Consider the following 19,960-nt stretch of genomic DNA (forward strand, 5'->3'; position numbering starts at 1 on the left):
ATGGCCGAAACACTCAAAACGTTTTGAGTCTGTTTTGCCGAAACAGCCAGCTTGTCTGCTGTTTTGATGCAACGTTTCAAGCATTTTGTTTTTCATTTTGAGCTTGAAATGAAACACAAAATCCATGTCATGCACATGCCTAATATAAATATGAACATCTCAAAGTAAATTTATAAATATGTATAATCAATACACATGAACATCACTTGTAAAAATACATTTAACACATATTTTTAAAAGAGCTATAGAATATGAGCATCAAAAATGAGTAAACTGTTCTAAACAAACAATATTATTGTTTTCTGCCTCAAGTTATTGTAAAATTAAAATTGTCAATAGTATATTCTAATTGACATGAGCATTCCAAAAGCTTTTTTTTTTTAAAAAGAACCATTCCGATTAAAAATGTAGGCATTCTAAATTACTTTTCTTCCTGAGACTTTTTAGATTACTGGAGTTTAAGCATAAATAATATAATCCATATTGAAGCTTTAATGTTTGGTCTCAAGTACAACCTAAATTATGACTACTTTCATGTTTATGAACATAGCACTGCAACATGTAGTAAATGGTTCTAGAGCACTTGATGCTAAGCAGATGTTAATCTGGTCAGTCCCTTGGACAGGAGACCATTGAGAGCCCCATATCAGAACAGGATTGAAGACTAACTAAAGATCAACAACATTTTGTTTACCAAGTAGCATTTATAGAAAGAAACCATGTTTTAGTGTAAAGAACTAATTTTTTCTTTGCAGAGAAATTTATTCTTTTTGTCTGTCTAAATGGGAACCAGTACTGCTTGCCTAAACAGCTCTTGGTCCTTTGTATTCCATGATAAGTCAATTCTATCTTGTAATGAACTGCTATCTCACAACTTCAGCAGCAAAAGCCTTCAGTGAATCATGAATCTTGGCAAATCTCTCTTATCGCTAGAGGAGTCATAGAGTAATATAATGGCTGGATAGCTGTGGCAAGAAAGAAACTGGAAGCTGATTGCACACCACTTCCAATGAGGGAGTCAGAGAATCTATGTTTTGCTGAAAGATTATCCCCTCTCCCTATCTATATGCACAGATCTTTCACTTTTAGTGCATCTAAAATAAAAAAGGGCTTCTTTCAGTCCTATGTCACATCGGTTTATTAGCAGATATTTTTCGCTAAACCTGACCTCAGCTTGACTTTCACATTTACAGGCGAAAGTGAAAAATACTAGACCATTACATGTTAGTAGAAGTAGTTGCTTAGTAAGGCTAAAAAGCCAAATGAGAAGGTGACAAGGTAACTATATTCCTCTTGGGCTTCGGAAGGAAATACCAATGAACTACACTACAGCATCAACTAGGTTTACAGCTGGGCATTTGGCTGGTTTTACTACTTTCCTACAGAGTACATGAAGAAATCTCATGTCTCAAGAATGGGAATCCCCCATGTGGTCTTTTTTTCCTCTTTTCCTAAATGCTAGCAGAAACAGGCAACAATTGTGCTCGTCTCTGTTTCATAAGAACATAAGAACAGCCCTGCTGGATCACGCCCAAGGCCCATCTAGTACAGCATCCTGTTTTGCACAGTGGCCCACCAGATGCCACTGGAAGCCACAGGCAGGAGTTGAGGGCATGCCCTTTCTCCTGCTGTTACTTCCCTGCAACTGGTACTCAGAGGCATCCTGCCTTTGAGGCTGGAGGTGGCCTTTAGCCCTCCAACTAGTAGCTCCATAAAGTTATCCAAACCAATCGTAAGGCCCTCGAGGTTGTTGGCTGTCACCACATCTTGTGGCAAAGAATTCCACAAGTTGATTATACATTGTGTGAAAAAGTACTTCTGTTTGCTGGTCCTAGATTTCTTGGCAATCAATTTCATGGGATGACCCCTGGTTCTAGTGTCGTGTGTGAGAGAGAGAAATTTCTCTCTATCCACTTTCTCCACTCCATGCATGATTTTATACACCTCTATCGTGTCTCCCTGTAGTAGTCTTTTTTCTAAACTAAAAAGCCCCAGGTGTTGTAGCCTTGCCTCATAAGAAAGGTGCTCTAGGCCCCTGATCATCTTGGTTGCCCTCTTCTGCACCTTTTCCAGTTCTACAATGTCCTTTTTAAGATGTGGTGACCTGAATTGTGTGCAGCAATCCAGGTGTGGCCGCACCACAGTTTTGTATAAGGGCATTACAATAGTAGACATTTTACTTTCAATCTCCTTCCTAATGATCCCTAGCATGGAATTGGCCTTTTTCACAGCTGCCGCACATTGAGTCAACATTTTCAACGAGCTGTCCAACATGACTCCAAGATCTTTCTCCTGGTCAGTCTCTGACAGCTCAGATCCCATTAGGGCATACTTGGGGTTCATTATCCCAATGTGCATCACTTTACATTTGCCAGCATTGAACTGCATTTGCCATTTTGTCGCCCACTCCCCCAGTTTCTAGATCATTTATGAATAAATTAAAAAGCACCATTCCCAGTACAGATCCCTGGGGGACCCCACTAACTTCCCTCCATTGTGAAAACTCTCCATTGATACCTACCCTCTGTTTCCTGTCTTTCAGCCAGTTAGCAATCCACACATGTACCTGTCCCCTTATCCCATGACTGCTAAGTTTCCTCAGGAGTCTTTGATGAGGAACTTTGTCAAAAGGTTTTTGGAAGTCCAGGTGAGGTATACTATGTCAGCTAGATCACCTTGATCCACACACTTGTTGACACTCGCAAATAACTCCAAAAAGTTTGTGAGGCAAGATTTACCTTTGTGGAAGCCATGCTGGTTCACTCCCAGCAGGGCCTGTTCTTCTATGTGCTTTACAATGTTATCCTTGACGTTGCTTTCCATCAGTTTGCAAGGAATGGACGTTAAGCTAACTGGCCTGTCATTTCCCGGATCTCCCCTGGATCCAGTCCTCCGGTACAGAGCCCGATTGCAGGGATAAGTTATATATTTTAGCAAGGAGGTCGGCAATTTCACATTTGAGTTCTTTGAGGACTCTTGGATGGATGTCATCTGGCCCTGGAGATTTGTTAGTTTTAAGTTTTTCCAGTTTAGAACATCATCTCTTGTCACTTCTATCTGACTCTGTTAGTTAGCCTCCATCCCTGAAAAGCCTGGTTCAGGAACATGTATATGCTCAGTATCCTCTGCTATGAAGACGGCCACAAAGAACTCATTTAGCTTCTCTGCAACCTCCATATCCTCCTTAATAATCCCTTTCACTCCCTCATTGTCTAATGGTCCAACCGCCTCCCTGGCAGGTTTCCTGCTTCTGATGTATTTAAAGAAGTTTTTGTTATACCCCTTGATGCTTTTAGCTAAATGTTCTTCAAACTCTCTTTTTGCCTCCCTTATTGTCACCTTGCATTTCTTTTGCCAGAGTTTGTGTTCCTTTCTGTTCTCTTCATTTGGACAGCCCTTCCAATTTTGGAAGAAAGTCTTCTTCCCTTTTATGGCTTCCTTGACTGTACCTGTTAGCCATGCTGGCATCCTTCTGGACTTAGTGGTACCTTTCCTCCTTTTGGGTATACAATCTAACTGGGCTTCTAGTATTGTGGTTTTGAGTAAACTCCATGCACTCTGGAGCGAAGTGACTCTCCTGATTTTCCCTTTCAGCTTTCTTTTCACCATGCTCCTCATTTGGGGGAAGTCTCCTCTTCTGAAATTCAAAATGTCTGTGTTAGACTAGACTTCCTTGGTGATTCTCTCCCCACATGTATGCTGAATTTGATGGCACTATGGTCACTGTTCCCTAAAGGGTCGATGACACAGACGTTACGCACTAGGTCCTGGGTGCCACTCAGAATTAAGTCCAAGGTCGCCTTCTCTCTGGTTGGTTCCAAGAACAACTGTTCTAAGGCACAGTCATTTAGCGTATCTAGAAATCTGACCTCTTTGTCATTACCTGATTGTGAATTTACCCAGTCTAAGTGTGGGTAATTGAAGTCACCCATGATTACAGCCCTGCCTCTCCTTGACGCCTCCCTGATTTCCTGCTACAACTCCCAGTCACTGTCAGCGTTTTGATCAGGAGGGCGTTAGCACATCCCCAGTAGCACATTCCCTTTCAGGCTTGTATTGTCACCCACAGGGTTTCTGTGGAGGACTCCAGTCCACCTAGGTTTCCTAGCTTGTTCGATTCTATCCCTTCTTTAACATACAGTGCTACTCCACTTCCAAGGTGCCCCTCCCTGTCCTTTCTATAGAGTTTATACCCAGGGATAACAGTGTCCCACTGGTTCTCACTGTTCCACCATGTTTCTGTTATGCCCACTATATCTATATCTGCATTAGCAACCAAGCACTTCAGCTCATCCATCTTGGCTCGGAGGCTTCTGGCATTGGCATATAAGCACCTATATGCTGAATCTCTCACCTGATGTACGCTTTCTATCTTTTGACACTTTGACCAGCTGGCACAGTCTCCCATCTGCTCTTTATGCGGTACTGCTCTGTCCCCTTCTGTTTTATCTGAATCCTTTGCACCCTCGCACTTTAAAGGATGGCTTTTGCTGAATGGGATACTGCCCAGCTCCCATCGGCTGTTCCCCTGGCATCATATGCGCCCGGCCTTGCATATGCGCGGGTCGGAGGTGGCTGGAAATTAACATGGAGGTCATTTCCATCTGCCATTTTCTTTGACGGAACCAGAAAATGGCTCCAATCTTTTTATTAAAAAATGGGGGAACTTCAATTTTCAGCCAATTCGGGGGCGCAGCACGACTCAGTGGTTGTCAGTAAGAAGACTCGGTAAGAAGCTCCCCGCCAGTGAAATTCGACTGATTTTTGGCCAACCAGGTACCTAGCCCCCACAATCTCATCAGAGGAGCACCTCAGTAATTTTAGAGCCAGGACCTAAAGACCTTTGGAGTGCCCCCCCCGCCCCGCTGCAAGTTAAGCATAATTTTTTAACATGTAGGTTCTTGAGGACACAAACTACACTACCACCCAGGACAAACTAAGGAGGATTTGGGGGGCCCCAGGGGATGTGGAAGCCCTGGACTTGGGCCCTGAAGTCCAGGGGTAAGAACACCTCTGGATCCCATAGCCCCAATGACTCGATATTTGCAGTTTCCATAGCCATGGCTTCAGCCCGGAATTGAAGCCCCACGAATATCGAGGTTCTCCTGTATAGCAGATTGCCACAGGGGGCAGGGCTGCTGAGCAGGCATAGTATGACAGGCAGGCAGCTCCAATCATCCATTGGAGGAAGATCCACATTTCCTTGTTGCATCCAGGTCTCTAGATTGGCGCTATCCATGTTCCTAACCTCTTTCCCTCCATGTGTCCCTTGGAGTTGTCTGAAGTCTATGTCCCTCCTGTATTCAGAGCCCTGCTCTGGCTCCACCATTAACCCCCAGCTGGCTCCTATGTGAAATGACCCTTGCATTCACATGCAAGTCTTTATGCTCAATGTTTTGTACAAGGTACGGTAAAACAGAATGACTTGCTCTAATTAACAGCATGGGTATCCGTCATTCAGTAAAGGAAGCAATTCTGTTATGACTGTCAACTGAAATATTACCAGGCTAACATTGGTGGCCCCATATTGGCTAAAATGCACTGTACTGTAGTGAATACTGGTGGCTGTTGCTGGCTCAAAGCGATAGTCACAATGCAGTGGCTCCAGATCATCAGAGCCATGGGCAATGGCACATGACACAGCACGGCACTGGCACAGAAATCATTGTGTCCCATACTAACTGCTTACTTGCTCAGGCAAAAGCTCATCCTATTCAATGATGATTTATTTATAGCCTCTGAGCCTAGTTGCAATTTGGTCAAGCCATTCAATTGTACACAGTCCATTTTCAGCCTACAAAGAACTGTTCTAGAAGGGTAGGATGGAGTGCAGGTTAAATAAATTCCATGTAGCATTGCAATCCTCTCGCTCTCATACACTCACTCACTCAAAATAATTGCAAGTATTAAACTCTGACTAAAGCCAAGGTTTAAGTGGCAATTAAGTCTACCGTAGGCGCTTAGTGTCCAAAATATATCAGCTGGCCTAAAAGAGATAAAAACCACCTTAAGTGGCACATGTGCTAGTTGAACACCACCAAGTTAGTTTTTATGTTTGTAGAATAACTTTGTGAGATATTCACAGGCAGACTTGGATGGCATCCATCCAAGAGTCCTCAAAGAACTCAAACGTGAAATTGCCGACCTCCTTGCTAAAATTTTCAACTTATCCCTGAAATCGGGCTCTGCACCAGAGGACTGGAGAGTAGCAAATATAACATTTTTTATATACCGCTCTTCAAGCTTATATACCGCTCTTCAAGCTAAGTTGTCTAAGTGGTTTACATAGAAAATTTTTGCGGTGGGCACGCCCATGGGCGCTGTCTTGGAGAGCAGCTGCACTTCTGAATTTGCAACCACATCACTACCTATAAGTGTGCAAGTGACAGGTAAATCTCAAAGCATGGACATTACATAGGCAAAGAAGTGCCTGTGTATTATAGGTGGAGAGGTAAAACAGCATTCTATCATGTTATTTCACCTGACCTCCCTCTGACCTTCCGTGATTTCTCAAAGCTTTCCTTTTGCACTATTTGTGCTTGAACTGGAATTGCCTGCTGAACAAGTATGTCAGTTTTTAATGAATCCATAGAAAAGTGGCTAAGTTATAAGGAGCAGAAGTTGAAAAGCACACATGAAACCCTAACACCACAGTAAAGTCTTTTTTCTCTATATAATCAGAGATTTGATAACCAATAGTTAGCCCACAATGATTCAATTTCTTTGGTAAATACATCTTTTGATAGTCAGTCTTACATATGAGGGTCTTTCATGGGTTTGTCAACATAAATATGTTTTAAATTTCTACAAATTAAGAAAACTTCTCTCATTGCTCAGTTCTATGGTAACATCAGATTTGCACATGCTCAATCACAGTCAGCCAAAAGTATTCTAGAGAACATTTGTGAGAAGAGAGAAAGGAGGAAACCTAGTAGCTTAGCTGACTGGAGTGAAAGGAGACAGACTCATATTTTAATTCCTTTCTGTGTGTTTGTACATGCGTGTGTGTTCAGATATAATAAAAAAATTAGTAATAATAATATACAATTCTAATCTTTAGATAGATGAAGATGGGAGGCAATAAGAGCATGGGGCAGAGAAATTATCAGTAAAGCCAACAGCAAAATTGCAGCCAAGGGGGAGATGGAGACAATTATATACCAGTTGGTAGGGAATGGTCAACAAACCTTTTGGCTTATATAAAGAGCTACCTCACAGGCTGTTTTTGGTAATAAGTCATAGGGTGTTTTGTGTGTGTGTGTGTGTGTGTGTGTGTGTGTGTGTGTGTGTGTGTTTATAACCTAAGTGCATGCAAGGAGTTGCATATCCTATTATATGGGGTGAGGGGCAATATTTGATTAGGGTACTTATAGTATTATAAAGTAATATGTAGCTATTAATTTTTTTAAAAAAACAACAACACACAACCAGAACACAGTTACCATACAATGCAGTAAGAGGAAATTCTCCATTCAATATGAAAAGTACAGTATACTGTGCTTTGTTTTTTTAAAAAAATTATTATTAAAGCCATAGGCCATGTCACTCTTCTTATGTAATGAAGCACAGAATAGTTAATATACTCTTGCATCCATTTAAAACTTTATTTGATGTTTATCAATCATAAAATAAAAATGATGTTAAGAAAATAAAGTTTTTTTAAAACCCAAGCACTCATGCCTACCTCTTTATTACATCTGGCAATGCTAAAGCAGTATTTTCACTTTCCTTATACTGAATACATTCATATTAAATGAGGCACATACGGGAGCCTCTGTTTTAAAAAGCAAAATCATTCATTTAAAGCCTTAAAGCCTTTACAGGAATAGTTATGGGTGTGGAAGCAAAAAGTGAGGAAATTTGATGGCCCATAATGTTCACGCCTTGGGGGCATGAGACCTGATGTCCAGTATGAGATACTGTACTAGCCTTGTACTGTCCTACAAAACCATAACAAAATCATAACTATGGAGATACAATTTATCTAGGTTCTCCATACTACAATCCTCTACCTGCTTTGGCTTGTAGCAACAGCAAAAGCTGGGGCATTTTGTAACATGTGCCTCTGAGCATATGATGAGTGCAGATACCTCTTTTACTAACTGTGCTGATTTGAGTTGCCTGCTGAGGTAAAAGCAGTCAGCATATGCTCAGAGGCACAAGTTACCAAATTCTTCTTAAACACTGCTGTAACACTAATCCACAGTTATGATTTTGCAGGCCAGTACAATATATCTCAGACTGGACATCAAGTTTCATACGCCCATGGTGTGAACAAACACCACCACCACCTCCTCCTCCTCCTCCTCCTAGATCTAGCTTTACTAGATTTATCCAAGCACATCCAGAGATATCTATGTTTTGAGATTGGCTCACAGCATACATGAGATCCAGCACAATTTATAGCTAAAGTGTTGACGTTAGAGCCAGATTCAAATCCATACTCAGTCATGAAGCTTACACAGTGACTTCAGATCAGTCATTTTCTCTCACCCTAACCTACCTCACAAATTGGGTAGAAAAAATGTGCCAGATGGGCAGAACACATATCCTGCCCTGAGCTCTTTGGAGAAAGTGGAGTATAAAACTGTAATACATAATACAAAAAATACACAGGACAACTTGTGCAAATTAGTTGAGTTCCAGGGGTATAGCTATAATTGAGTGAAAGGGTTCAAAGAACACAGGCCGCCAGCTCCACCCCTCCCTATTTTCTTCATTATCTACCTCACTCTGGGGGGCTGCCAGGGAGAGGGATGAACACAGGCCCCCTCTCCCCTAGCTACACCCCAGTTTAGTTCTCTCTCTCATTTTCACTTAAACATAGTCTTCTCTATCCAGTCTGGGCTTTTTGAGATAGGGGGAGTTTAGGAATAGAAATAAATGCTATATGACATATTTGAATGCATATCCATTCACAATAACTGTTTCGTGCCTGTAATTCGTTCTTTGTAAGTCTGTCCTACATTGTCTGACAATTACAATGATTTCCCCAAATAGCCTATTGGAAGATAAGGGAATGCTCAGTACTTTATCCTGTTCTGCACTTCTTCTGATGCAAAATAAAAGTCATGAAGAGTGAATGGCTGTTTTCGTATTTCAATAATTACAAGGAGACAATCATGAAACAGTTTTATCAAGAAGAGAGAGTGAACTTATAATGAATAGAATAAGCATCCTTCATTAAAAAGTGTAGGTGATGCAACATACATAATCATCCTGAATTGAATTTACAGTGGTTTAAAAGCTGATTTTCATTATCAACAATCCTAAACAGACGTTATGCACACAATTCCATTAACACTTCCACTACTTTTTGCACTGTGATTTTGTTGGTACTGCCTCTCTCTTTTCAGTGGCTACAGACTTCCTCTAAAGGAAATGTGTGCCCTACTCAGATCTAAACAAAACAGAATCTGTTTTGCAGGAAAGCTTGTGAAGTAAAGCACTGTCTACAGCGCCCCAATACAGATTTTAAATGAAACGTGCCAGGCAGAAAAACCATGCACTGTACAAGTTTCCCTCTGCCTTTGTTCCTGTGCTGGTGCTTTCTCTCACTTCCAAAAGACTAAATGTTGAGATGGGATAAAAGTTTAATTTTATGCCAAGCACATACTTATCAAAGTGTTGTCACTTGCTAAATTAACTCAGTAACTAGAAAGTTTCCTGAACACCACAGAGCAGATTATCAGATAACTGTTTTCATCAGAGTTGTGCACAACTTCCAAGTTCTGTGCCAAGGAAACGTACAATTTTCAGATTGAATTATGTTAATAAATCAGGAATTTGCATGTAAATTGCAATTAGTTTCCATACAATATTTTGTTTAATTTAGTTTTTGAGGTTATATACGTTTTTGGCAAAGAATAAGGTGGAGAGAAAAAGGAAACAGAGGACATGACTGGGATCAAACATCCTCTAGAAATAGCAAACTATGAAATATTGAGTTTAAAAAATTGTGCTTGGTGCTAATTTGGGTGCTAAGAGTGCTGGACTAGGACCAGGGAGACCTGAGTTCAAATCCCCATTCAGCCCTAATAATTGCTGGGTGACTCTGGGCCAGTCACTTCTCTCTCAGCCTAACCTACTTCACAGGGTTGTTGAGAGGAGAAACTTGAGTATGTAGTACACCGCTCTGGGCTTCTTGGAGGAAGAGTGGAATATAAAATGTAAATAACAACAACAACAATAATAATAATTTCCTTCTCACAGACCAAAAACCAGACCTTTGTAGTCTTCCCCAAACACTGTTCACATGGGTTTTCAAGCCTTAATCTGCAACCATAAGGGACAGAAATTTGATTTTTAAAAAGAAGAAACAAGCCAGTATATTTGTGGGTGACCTAGCAAATGTGACATTATAGATCAGGTGTGTCAATTCTCTGTTGAAGCAACTTGTACTATATCCCTTATAAAATTGAGACTATTTTCCCCCTTTCACTGTAAAATTTGGTAGAGATTCCAGAGTGATAAGAATAAGCTGCCCAAAATGCAGAGAAAAATATAAGAAAGATGTAAGCATATACACTGCTGGCTCACAGCTCCTTAAACCTGGAGTAGATGTTCTCTACATCACACATGCACAACAGTAGCTACCTCTATCCCTATTCAGACATTATAGTGTTTGTGTGTATACAGTGAGGGAAATAAGTATTTGATCCCCTGCTGATTTTGTCCGTTTGCCCTCTGACCCAGAAATGAACAGGCTATAATTGGAATGGTAGGTTTATTGTAGCTGTGAGAGACAGAATAACAACAAACAAACCCTCAAAAGCCCAGTGCCCAAAAGTCAGCGATGGATTTGCATTGTAGTGAGGGAAATAAGTATTTGATCCCTTCACAAACGATGTCTTAGTACTTGGTGGCAAAACCCTTGTTGGCAATCACAGAGGTCAGACGTTTCTTGTAGTTGGCCACCAGGTTTGCACACAACCCAGGAGGGATGTTGTCCCACTCCTCTTTGCAGATCCTCTCCAAGTCAGAAAGGTTTCGAGGCTGATGTTTGGCAACCCGAACCTTCAGCTCCCTCCACAGATTTTCTATGGGATTAAGATCTGGAGACTGGCTGGGCTACTCGAGGACCTTCATGTGCTTCTTCTTGAGCCACTCCTTTGTTGCCTTGGCTGTGTGTTTTGGGTCATTGTCATGCTGGAATACCCATCCACGACCCATTCTCAAGGCCCTGGCTGAGGGAAGGAGGTGCTCACCCAAGATCTGACGGTACATGGTCCCGTCCATCGTCCCTTCGATGCGGTGAAGGTGTACTGTCCCCTTAGCAGAAAAACACCCCCAAAGCATAATGTGTCCACCTCCATGTTTGACGGTGGGGATGGTGTTCTTGGGCTCATAGGCAGCATTCCTCCTCCTCCACACACGGCGAGTTGAGTTGATGCCAAAGAGCTCGATTTTGGTCTCATCTGACCACAACACTTTCGCCCAGTTCTCCTCTGGATCATTCAGATGTGCATTGGCAAACTGCAGACGGGCCTGTACATGTGCTGCCTTGAGCAGGGGGACCTTGCGGGCACTGCAAGATTTCAGTCCTTCACGGTGTAGTGTGTTACCAATTGTTTTCTTGGTGACTATGGTTCCAGCTGCCCTGAGATCATTGACAAGTTCCCCCCGTGTAGTTCTGGGCTGCTTTGTCACCGTTCTCATGATCATTGCAACTCCACGAGGTGAGATCTTGCATGGAGCCCCAGATCGAGGGAGATTGACAGTTATTTTGTGTTTCTTCCATTTGCGAGTTATCGTGCCAACTGTAGTCACCTTCTCACAAAGCTGCTTGGCGATAGTCCTGTAGCCCAGTCCAGCCTTGTGCAGGTCTACAACCTTGTCCCTGACATCCTTCGACAGCTCTTTGCTCTTGGGTATGGTGGTGAGTTTGGAAGCTGAGTGATTCCTTGCTTCTATGGACAGGTGTCTTTTATACAGGTACTGTAACAAGCTGGGATTAGGAGCACTCCCTTACAGAGGGTGTTCCTCATCTCAGCTCGTTACCTGCATATAGTGAAAAGACACCTGGGAGCCTGAAATCTTGCTGGTTGATAGGGGATCGAATACTTATTTCCCTCACTACAATGCAAATCCATCGCTGACTTTTGGGCATTGGGCTTTTGAGGGTTTGTTTGTTGTTATTCTGTCTCTCACAGCTACAATAAACCTACCATTCCAATTATAGCCTGTTCATTTCTGGGTCAGAGGGCAAACGGACAAAATCAGCAGGGGATCAAATACTTATTTCCCTCACTGTATACAGTACATAAGAACATAAGAAAAGCCCTGCTGCAAAGCCCATCTAGTCCAGCATCCTGCTACACACAGTGGCCCACCATATGCCGCTGGGAAGCCCACAGGCAAGAGTTGAGGGCATGCCCTCTTCACACATAAATGCTTTTGTGTGAATGACTTTACATGTGTTCATTTTGAAAGTGATCCTGTACCTAGGCTCCCTCAAATGCAGGGCACAGACAAAAGGTGTAGTACTGCAAATGTATAGAACATGTGTGAATAAATGTACAAGTGTATGGAGTTGTACATGCACACACTGTGTATAAATATTGTACATGTGTTGAACATAATGTGTGAATAGGGCTTTGGTGTGGGGATTTCAATGGGTTCCACTCTATTAACCTTCCAGGCTTTCCCCGAGTCCTGCAGCCTCTCAATTTCATTTTAGGGACCTCATGGTTTTCCCCCAAAACTAATTTTAATTTAAAAAGGCAGGCAAGAGTTCAGTGCTTCCACCATGCTGCTAGGACTTCCAGCTTGTGCTGGCTGGCTGGGAGGCTTCTGCCGAGTTTCAGCATGTGGAAAAAAGCCAGTGCTCAACATTGCTCTGTAGAACAGTGATGAAGCCAACAGAGATTCCCAAGTGTTGGCAGCGAATGGTGGTGGCAGCAGCAGGCCCCTCCCTCATTACATAGGAATATAGGAAGCTGCCATATCCTGAGTCAGACCATTGGTCTATCTAGCTCAGTATTGTCTTCACAGACTGGCAGCAGCTTAGCAGACAATAGGGCATGGCTATGGTCCAGGGTTGTTGATGAACTGATCTCCCTTGTATGCAGATGTTCTCTTTCATTTTTAGATCACATGTCACTCAGACAGTAGTGGTTTGGCTGCCTTTATTTACAGAACACATGATACTCTCCACCCCTTCCTTCCCCACATCTCACCTGTCAGTATGCATCTCATATCCATTAACCTTTCTTCCTCCATAGACAATTCCCAGGGCTGTCCTTAGGTCATGGCAAGCAGGGTGACCACCCCAGGCCCCACTCTTTTAACCCCCATTAGAATTAATTGGAAGGGGCCTCTGCACTGGCAGATTTGCCCTCGGTCTCAGGCCCCGCCAGATCTGACAATTCCCCACAGTGTGTGGATGTCCTGTTCTCAACTCAACAGAAAGCATAAACAAACATACATGGCCATATCCACTGTGGGTCAAAGTATTATCACCAGCTTCAGCAGAGGGAAGAAGAGAGAGGAATGGAGTGTCCCACCATCAACCCTGTGCCATCCTGCCCTGGAAGGTGGTGAATAGAGCTTGGGGGAAGTACCAGCAGTTGCCTCCCTGCTTTCCTGAGGCTCTCTTTCTTTAGGAGCAACACTTCAGCAGGCCTCAGTTGGTGGCAGAGCTGCAGCTCCCAGGAGTGTTGACTCAGCAGTCCCTGCTGGGTCCTGCACCATATCCTGGGCTGGCAGTAGAGAAGAGCACACTGCCCTGGGGTCAAGCTCGCTGCTGGCAGGGCTACTACCGGGGCTGCTACCATAGGGAACTATGAGGGCAAGGGCTCTACTCTGCTTGCTGGGAGTTTTAGATGTAAGCCTCACAGAGAACAATTTGTTTTGGGGTGGCTAACAAACAGAGGTGTAACTAGGGAAAACGGCGCCCGGGGCAAGCACTGAAATGGCGCCCCCCCCGCTGCCCTCCCAACATACTACATTATACTTAGGGTTTTCCTCACAAGCTCCCGCCGCCGCCAAGCCAGGCCACTGACTGGCCGCCAGGCGCCAGCAAAGCAATGGGGGGGGGGCACAGGCGGCGCGGAAGGGACCGCTCGTGGGGAAGGGGGCACCAACGCGCTCCCTTGACTGCTGCAGTGCTGCTGCACTGAGCAGGAAACATTTCTGCTCAGTGCAGCAGCACTGCAGCAGTCAAGGGAGCGCAGTTAGAGATGCCCCCCACTTCCCAGAAAGACGCGCGGTCCCTTCCCGCGCCGCCCTGCTGCCCCCCCTATAGTTACGCCTCTGCTAACAAAGCTTATTTATCATCATTGTTGTCGTCGTCATCATGTAAACAAAAGGGAGTTCGCGGTGCCTGCTTCTCAGCTTTGGAAATCCCACAGCCCGAATGTTTGCTGAAACTCAAGCCTGAACAACTTCTATAGGCAACATAAAGTCCTTTTTATTTGTGCAGGCATTTATACAGGCTTTCTATGATGAAGGATAAGCAAAACATTATTTTAACTACATTGTGAAAACTTTAATACCTTACACCTTACAGTTTTATATGTATAATTCGCATCTCTCTCTCTCTCTCTCAATCCCACCCCCTTCCCAAGGATTTATAAGAGACAGTACCTACCCTGAGCCTTCAGAGATAAAGTTGGTCATTGCTTTAAACAAGACTATCCTTAACAGAACAACAGCAAGCCCAGGAACTTCTGGCAGAGGAAAAATTATATTTTTGTGACAGCATTTCAAAGAGAGTTTAATGGGACATGCCAGGCTGCTGAAATACTAAAGTCGCATATCAACCACTAAGTCTACTCAGGGGCTTTTTAAAAATCACTCAACATTTCTCTACCTTTTAAGGAGGATGACAAGGGAAGTATGGTTTTGCACTGTATAAATACATTACAGGTGTGACAACTGTACAGATTAAAAGGAGATTACGGTTGCAAGAACAGATGGATATAAACTGTCCATTAATTAATTTAAAGAAGTCCCTGTCATATCTATAAACTCTGCAAGATCCTCATTTCATGGCAGCAATCCCACTTATGTACAATTATCAGAATCTCTCCCCCACCCATGCACTTTTAATTCTCTCAAGTTTGCTATTCACACAGTTGAGACTGCAGAATTGCTCTTGGTTAATTACAGTTCCCACACCATCTGGGCATTGTTCTGGGTTATTCATATGTGATGTCAATTTGTTTAATGGTCTGTCAAAAGCAGCTCTGGTAGAGCAGATTGTTTCCTCTAGAGTTTATACTTTCCAATAATTCCCTCCTTCTAGGTTCATTATATCTGCAGCTGGGGAAAGGGGAGAAGAGAAGTGAAGAATTATTGAATTCCAAACACAATAGGTTGTAGGGTGACAATATAACATAATGTGAAGCATTAGTGCCAAAGACAGTTGTTTTAAACTCTGCAACACAGAAGAAAATAATGATGGATGGCTGCATAGTGTAAGTTAAAAGACACAACACACACAACAAATCTTTTCAACTACTACTAAAACCTGTCAACTAAGAAAGGAATGCTAAAAAAAAATTCAGTCTAAAGAATCTCTCTAAAATAGAATTGCACATTTTTTTGAGTTACTGTTGAACAATATGGATTTTGTAATCCAGTAGCCCACAGCCACTAAAACATTGTATATTTACCAAACAGAGGATAAGCTCATATGCTCAGTAAACATGTAGCAAAAACGGCAGCTTTTGTAACCAAAAACGTACTTGAACACTTAGGGTCATCTTCAGAGGCATTGCTCAATATATTGACCTGACATCTGAGGTGCAGTGGAGTGGGGAGGTCACATGACACAGGGCCTTTTAAGTGGTGGCACCAAAACTGTAGAACAAGGGAGACTCTCCTTCATTAAAAGGGTTCAAGTGGCAGGTTAAGATATTTCTGCTTCAGGAGGATTTGATGACATTAGATGATTTGTTGTCCCCCCTCCCCCCGTTGGCTTTGGTGTGTTGTTTACCGCAACAACGTTTTGTTTTTCTAGACAGAGCTACTCTATTATGTTTTAACTGAACTGTTTTACTATCTTGTGGATGCCAAATGATGGAAAAGCATAACAACAACAACAACAAATAGTAGTAGCAGCCTCTCTTGTAAAGGAGCAGGAAGGTACTAAGTGTGTACATCTATCTACTGTTATTTTTGTGCAAGGAGGTAATGCAATTCACACTATATCAAGGTTTCTCAAACTCAGCTACAATGAGCCTTTGGGGGCTTATGGAAGTTGAAGTCCAACAACATCTGAAGACCCACATTTGAGAACCCCTGCACTATATAATATAATCTGCAGCTACCCACCCTCAGGAGCTTGAATCCCACAAAAAGAGGTACAAGCACTGATCCCTCTCCCCCAACTATTGGCCTAGGCCTACCTTCATTAAACGGAGCCTTTTTCTTTTTAATTGTGAATTTGCATGATTGTAGCCATGCATTCATTTACTGGTTTCTTTACCAGAAGCTAAATCTTATTACTTCCTGACCCTGATACCATCAAACTCCCATCTTAATTTCATCCCCCTCTCTTTTGGAACCTTGCATTATATTTACTGGCTGACAAAGTGCATGTGCAACATGTTGCATTCCAGACTAAAGAATGGCAGTTACATGTGGAGGGATAGTTTTTGGCAACCCTGAAATGCTCTGTCACTGTGCCACCTGAAAATATTCCCTGACGTCTGTGCAACCCTCAGGTACATATTTTTGGGTGGCACAGAGCACATCAGAGGGAAGAGGAGATCGGCAAAAATGCTCCCCCTGCATGAGCATCCATGCTGTTTTAGTCTGGAGCACAGCACATGGACTTCCTTTGTTACACACACACTGGGGCTATTCCCACGATCAGGAAAAATAGGGCTAGGAAAGCCTAGACTGTTTTTTTCCGATCGTCAGAACCACCGGGTTTGGCTGCGAGCCTGGTGGTTCTGGAGTGGGTAACCTGCTCAAGAACCCCTGCACCAAAACCAGGTTTGCGGAGCAAGCGCTCCGCAAACCTGGTTTTTAAAATCATGAGTAGCCACGGTGTGGCTTCGCGCCGCGCCTACTCACAAGTAGACCCCCAGAGAGCCACCTCCCAGCTCTGGGGGTCTCCCCAGTATGCCCTGCGTGCTTGCGCAGGGCATACTGGGGCTTCTGGGGCCCCCGCAGCCCCCGAGCTCCCCAGCCCCCGCCGGCTCCGTCTCGGATCTGGCAATTGTGTGGGCGGCCAATCCGGCCATCCAGGGCTCCCTCCCTGCTTGTGAGCCGGTTCCTGCTCACCGCCCCCAACCGGGTCTCACAGATCGTGAGACCCGGTCCACTGTGTTAGTCTGGATGTCAGCCACTAGAGGCAGATGGGTGCAAGGATGCAATTTCACATTTTCATATTAATAAATATGTTGCTTCCTCCTGTAGTTGGGGACTCAGTTTATTTCTCACAAGACTGAACTCACAATTGCAGAAGAGAACAGAGCATGTACATATGGCAGACATGCAGAGATTCATATGAGAACACTTAGCAATACAACTAAAATGAAATGCAGCAAATGTATTAGTTTTGCTGTATCTGTTAAACAGTAGTAATTCTAAGGCTTGCTTCTGGTACTTTTCTTTCCAGAAGCAGGACTGTCATACAGTTTGTTATGCAACAACTACCAACTATTAGTACACTATGCTTATATAATAAAAAGCCCATGGCAATTCAAGGCTAATCAGCCGTTTTACTTCACAGAGCTGAAAGAAGGTGCTTCCTGCTATACTGTACCTTAATAATTTGTGCCGAAGCAGGTCGCTGATACATTTACCAACCGCCCTTGGCTTAAACTCCATTTTGCTTTTATAATATAACCCCCTTGTGATGTTTGGATGTACAGTCCTCAGGAAATTATAGTCACAGTTAAAGGTTGAACCCAAGGAATAAATTCAAGTTGGCAATGTTTTTATTGAGTGGTGTAGACAAATGGCTAAAAATAAAATAGAAATAAATGAATTATGATCTCCATACTTCTAGACTTCATCTCCTATAGTCAAACTCATATTGGTAAAACTGCCGCCCTGTAACCAGAAGGTTACAAGTTCGATCCTGACCAGGGGCTCAAGGTTGACTCAGCCTTCCATCCTTCTGAGGTCGGTAAAATGAGTACCCAGAAATGTTGGGGGCAATATGCTAAATCATTGTAAACCGCTTAGAGAGCTTCCAGCTATAGAGCGGTATATAAATGTAAGTGCTAAGTGCTATTATACAAAAGCCAGATAAATCAGGACCCTGTCACAACTACAGTCACAAGAATTACTCCTCTTTGTTTTGAAAACTCTGATATTACACCACAGGTGCCATGACTTTGTGTTCATTTTATGTCCATGACCTCAAAATCCAGGTGCAACTGACTGAGATGTGGTGCAGCTCAGAGCATCAAGTTCTGACATCTGACACATGTGGAGGGTTGTGGCATTGGCACCTGATCTGTGTTTCATGTAAAAATGAGGGTTCTGCAGTGTTGCATATTTTATGCCATCTCAACAGATACAACTCTAACATCGGAAGGAGAGTGACGAAGAGGCACATAAGATGAGCCAACCAAGATAGGATTCTCCTATGCCTCTGCAATTTGGCAGACAGTGGCTGTAGAGTGGAGAGAGACGATTTGGAACACTGTGCTGATGCGGGGCGGTGGGGAGAGGGGGTTACCCACCTCACACTTTTCCTGATCAAAGCTGCTATTTGATTCATTAAACTGTGCATCTACATTCCCCCCCACCCCATGGGTGAAATAGGAGACTCATAGCATGCATTTCCACTGGGAACACAGTGGGCAGCTTCACATGACATGTGACAAGTATGGCTGCCCTGAACGGCTGATTCCCAGGAAGAGCACAAATTCCAGTCCTGGAGTGTCATGTGAACCTACCAATGTTGGATTCCCCAGCTGCACTTCCCTCCACCACTTGGCATCTGCCACCAGATTTCAAATCTTGGTTCCAGATGTTGGGTGGTGAAGGACGTGCAGTTGGGAAGCCAGACATTGGCAGGTTCACATGATATGCTGGGACTGGAAATTGAAGCTCATGCAGGGAGTCCACACTCACTGGGAACCAGCAGTTTGCAGCAGGAATACTTGCTATATGCTGTGTGAAGCTACTGTGAGGAAAAGAATTAAACTAGCCCTTAGTGCCACGGTCCCAATCACGATCCTCCATGCTTTATGGCCATTTGCCCAAATTAAATGAGATGGCCAAAGTTCTCTGTGTAGATCTTGGCTAGTTTGGCCCTAAAATCTGGGCTGCTTACCAGGAAGTGCCCAATTCAAACCAAACTTCTTGATTAACTCCCTAGGTAGTCTTAGTCAACCCATAATCTAGAAACTTCAGTCCCCATATATACCGGCTAGTAACACACCCCTCTTACAGGATTACTGCAAGTAGTATAACAGAATAATGTATCTGAAGTGAAGTGCTTGGAACACTTGGCAGTTCTATATAATATTTTATCATCATGTTACTGCTAAAAAAGGAAAAAAAAACACTTGACAACTGCCAGTATTGGGAGATGTATACACGTTTCTATAGCCTGTATATTTCCTAAGCAAGCGAATGAAGTCCTAACAGTTTTCTGCTTTTTCTTTTTCTTTTAGTCCATTTAGAGGCATGTGGATTGGTACCTCTCATACATAGTTCGCTGATAAGCAAGCATCAAAAGGCTGACCTTGTGCCACTGTTATGCCTTTCTCCAACACTTAGAGAACCAAATGCCCTCCCTGCAACGTACTTATGACAGCGATGCTCTGCCAGTTTTCAGCTAACCCTGGTTTGTAAAGCATCTGGCACCGAGTAAACACATCGCTTTTCAACATTTTAATGTGACAAATGTGGAGTATGTTTGTTATGCTTTGTTTGTTAGTATTGGCAGCAAAAGAACCCATATGCATGAAAACCTCTATCAATCACTGCTATTATTACAGCAGCTCAGTGAAAAAAGGAGGCCACAACTGTTCATCCCAGGGCAGTT

General features: G+C 43.2%; 1 protein-coding gene across 7 annotated transcripts in view; it reads right to left on the reverse strand.

Annotated features, from left to right (window-relative positions):
• Window positions 1-19,960, reverse strand: part of MARCHF3 (membrane associated ring-CH-type finger 3) — a 219,965-nt gene that overhangs the window by 87,768 nt on the left and 112,237 nt on the right. The window lies entirely within an intron of this gene.

Source organism: Hemicordylus capensis, chromosome 2 (assembly GCF_027244095.1).
Source record: "Hemicordylus capensis ecotype Gifberg chromosome 2, rHemCap1.1.pri, whole genome shotgun sequence".
Classification (NCBI taxonomy): domain Eukaryota; kingdom Metazoa; phylum Chordata; class Lepidosauria; order Squamata; family Cordylidae; genus Hemicordylus; species Hemicordylus capensis.